Below are 3,776 nucleotides of genomic sequence, written 5' to 3'. Positions count from 1 at the left end.
ACCATGAAAATAAAAATTAGATAAAAATTGGGTTGCCTCCCAACAAGTGCTTCTTTAATGTCAATAGCTTGACAGTGGGCTCTCATGGAGCCTCACAGATGTTCAGAGCATTGTTGAGACTCCTCAACACCAAACTTAGAGTTTGGATATGGGAGTTCAACACCAAACTTAGAGTTTGACCGTGGGGGCTCTGGTTGACTCTGCAGTGGGAGAAGCTTACTGTGCCTCTTTTCCATGTTTACAGAAGGATAACCTTGAGTCGTAAACACAAGGGAGTCCTCATTCAATTGAAGGACTAATTCACCTCTGTCAACATCAATCACAGCTCTTGCTGTGGCTAGGAAGGGTCTTCCAAGGATGATAGATTCATCCTCTTCCTTCCCAGTATCTAGGACTATGAAATTAGTAGGGATGTAAAGGCCTTCAACCTTTACTAACACGTCCTCTACTTGTCCATAAGCCTATTTTCTTGAATTGTCTGCCATCACTAATGAGATTTTAGCAGCTTGCACCCCATAGATTCCCAGTTTCTCTATTACAGAGAGGGGCATGAGGTTTATCCCTGACCCAAGGTCACATAGAGCCTTCTCAAAGGTCATGGTGCCTATGGTACAAGGTATTAAGAACTTTCCAGGATCCTGTTTCTTCTGAGGTAATGTCAGTTGATCCAGATCACTCAGTTCATTAGTGAACAAGGGAGGTTCATCTTCCCAAGTCTCAATACCAAATAATTTGGCATTCAGCTTCATGATTGCACCAAGGAACTTGGCAACTTGCTCTTCAGTAACATCTTCATTCTCTTCAGAAGAAGAATACTCTTCAGAGCTCATGAATGGTGTAAGGAGGTTCAATGGAATCTCTATGGTCTCTAAATGAGTCTCAGATTCCTTTGGTTCCTCAGAGGGAAACTCCTCATTGATCACTGGACGTCCCAAGAGGTCTTCCTCACTGGGATTCACGTCCTCAACCTCCCTTACAGGTTCGGCCATGGTAATTAATTCAATGGCCTTGCACTCTCCTTTTGGATTTTCTTCTGTATTGCTTGGGAGAGTACTAGGAGGGATTTCAGTGATCCTTTTACTCAGCTGGCCCACTTGCGCTTCCAAATTTCTAATGGAAGACCTTGTTTTATTCATGAAACTCACAGTGGCCTTAGATAGATCAGAGACTAAATTTGCTAAGCTAGATGGATTCTGCTCAGAATTCTCTGTCTGTTACTGAGTGGATGATGGGAAAGGCTTGCTATTGCTAAACCTGTTTCTTCCACCATTATTAAAGCCTTGTTGAGGCTTTTGATCCTTCCATGAGAGATTTGGGTGATTTCTCCATGAGGGATTATAGGTGTTTCCATATGGTTCACCCATGTAATTCACCTCTGTTATTGCAGGGTTCTCAGGATCATAAGCTTCTTCTTCAGAAGGCGCCTCTTGAGTACTGTTGGATGCAGCTTGTATTCCATTCAGACTCTGAGAAATCATATTGACTTGCTGAGTCAATATTTTATTCTGAGCTAATATGGCATTCAGAGTATCGATTTCAAGAACTCCCTTCTTCTGAGGCGTCCCATTACTCACAGGATTCCTCTCAGAAGTGTACATGAACTGGTTGTTAGCAACCATGTCAATGAGTTCTTGAGCTTCTGCAGGTGTTTTCTTTAGGTGAATGGATCCACCTACAGAAGTATCCAATGACATCTTAGCTAATTCAGACAGACCATCATAGAATATATCCAGGATGGTCTATTCTGAAAGCATGTCAGAAGGACACTTTTTGGTCAGTTGCTTGTATCTCTCCCAAGCTTCATAGAGGGATTCACCTTCTTTCTGTCTGAAGGTTTGAACATCCACTCTAAGCTTGCTCAACTTTTGAGGAGAAAAGAACTTGGCTAAGAAAGCCGTGACCAGCTTATCCCAAGAGTTCAGGCTATCTTTGGGTTGAGAGTCCAACCACACTCTAGCTCTGTCTCTTACAGCAAAAGGGAAAAGCATGAGCCTGTAGACTTCAGGATCTACTCCATTAGTCTTGACAGTATCACAGATCTGCGAGAATTCAGTTAAGAACTAAAAGGGATCTTCAGATGGAAGTCCATGAAATTTGCAGTTTTGCTGCATCAGAGAAACTAATTGAGGTTTTAGCTCAAAATTGTTTGCTCCAATGGCAGGAATGGAGATGCTTCTTCCATATAAATTGGAATTAGGTGCAGTAAAGTCACCAAGCATCCTCCTTGCATTATTATTATTTTCGGCTGCCATCTCTTCTTCTTGTTCGAAAATTTCTGAAAGGTGCTTGCTGGATTGTTGTAATTTAGCTTCTCTTAGTTTCCTCTTCAGAGTCCTTTCAGGTTCTGGATCTGCTTCAACAAGAATATTCTTGTCTTTGCTCCTGCTCATATGAAAAAGAGGGACAGAAAAATAATAATAATAGGGATCCTTTTTACCCAAGTATAGAGGTTCCCTTATGTGAGTAGAAGAAAAGAAGAAGAGAAAATCTGAACTCAGAGAGTGACAGAGGATTTTCGAAAATAATTTTTGAAAAAGAGTTAGTGATTTTCGAAAATAGTTTTTGAAAAAGGTTAGTAATTTTCGAAAATTAAAATCAAATATTAAAATAATTAGTTAATTAAAAAGAAATTTTGAAAAAGAGGGAGATATTTTCAAAAATTAGAGAGAGAGAGTTAGTTAGGTAGTTTTGAAAAAGATAAGAAACAAACAAAAAGTTAGTTAGTTAGTTGAAACAAATTTGAAAATCAATTTTGAAAAGATAAGAAGATAAGATGTTAGAAAAGATATTTTGAAATCAAATTTTTGAAAAAGATGTGATTTTGAAAAAGATAAGATGAAAAGATATGATTGACATTATATGATAGAAATTAGTTTTGAAAAAGATTTGATTTTTAAAATCACAATTAATGACTTGATTCACAAGAAATCACAAGATATGATTCTAGAACTTAAAGTTTGAATCTTTCTTAACAAGCAAGTAACAAACTTGAAATTTTTGAATCAAAACATTAATTGGTGATGTTATTTTCTAAAATTAGGAGATAAAGATAAGAAAAAGATTTTTGAAAAATATTTTTATAATTTTCGAAAATAATTAAGAAAAATGGAAAAGATTTGATTTTTGAAAAAGATTTTGAAAAAGATAAGATTTTTAAATTAAAAATTTGATTTGACTCATAAAAACAACTAGATTTTAAAAATTTTTGAAAAAGTCAATCCAAATTTTCAAATTTTATGAGAGAAAAAGGGGAAGATATTTTTTTTTATTTTTGAATTTTTAATGATGAGAGAGAAAAACATGAAAAATGATGCAATGCATGAAAGTTATGGATCAAAACAATGAATGCATGCAAGAATGCTATGAATGTCAAGATGAACACCAAGAACACTTTGAAGATCAAGATGAACACCAAGAACTTATTTTTGAAAAAATTTTGATGCAAAAAAAACATGCAAGACACCAAACTTAGAAATCTTTCATGTTTAGACTCTATGGATGCAAAAATGCACATGTAAAACAAGAAAAGATGCAAAACAAGAAAACATCAAGATCAAATAAGAAGACTTACCAAGAACAACTTGAAGATCATGAAGAACACTATGAATGCATGAATTTTTCGAAAAATGCAAGATGAATATGCAATTGACACCAAACTTAAAATTGACTCAAGACTCAAACAAGAAACATGAAATATTTTTTTATTTTTATGATTTTCTAATTTTTTTGGTATTTTTCAAAAATTAATTTGAAAAAGAAAAATAAGGATTCCAAAA

At 35.4% G+C, this 3,776-nt stretch overlaps 1 non-coding gene across 1 annotated transcript; it reads left to right on the top strand.

Moving 5' to 3' along the window:
• Positions 1-1,748: 1,748 nt before the first annotated feature.
• On the top strand, positions 1,749-1,856 carry LOC148551092 (small nucleolar RNA R71). Its single transcript, XR_015893141.1, has one exon. It is a non-coding gene; the product is annotated as a small nucleolar RNA R71 (small nucleolar RNA).
• The last annotated feature ends 1,920 nt before the right edge of the window (positions 1,857-3,776 follow it).

The sequence above is a fragment of the Arachis ipaensis genome, chromosome B7, assembly GCF_059453495.1.
Source record: "Arachis ipaensis isolate K30076 ecotype BB chromosome B7, ASM5945349v1, whole genome shotgun sequence".
NCBI classification, from domain to species: domain Eukaryota; kingdom Viridiplantae; phylum Streptophyta; class Magnoliopsida; order Fabales; family Fabaceae; genus Arachis; species Arachis ipaensis.
The sequence above is the reverse complement of the archived record's forward strand: the minus strand, read 5'-3'. Positions and strand labels throughout refer to the sequence as shown.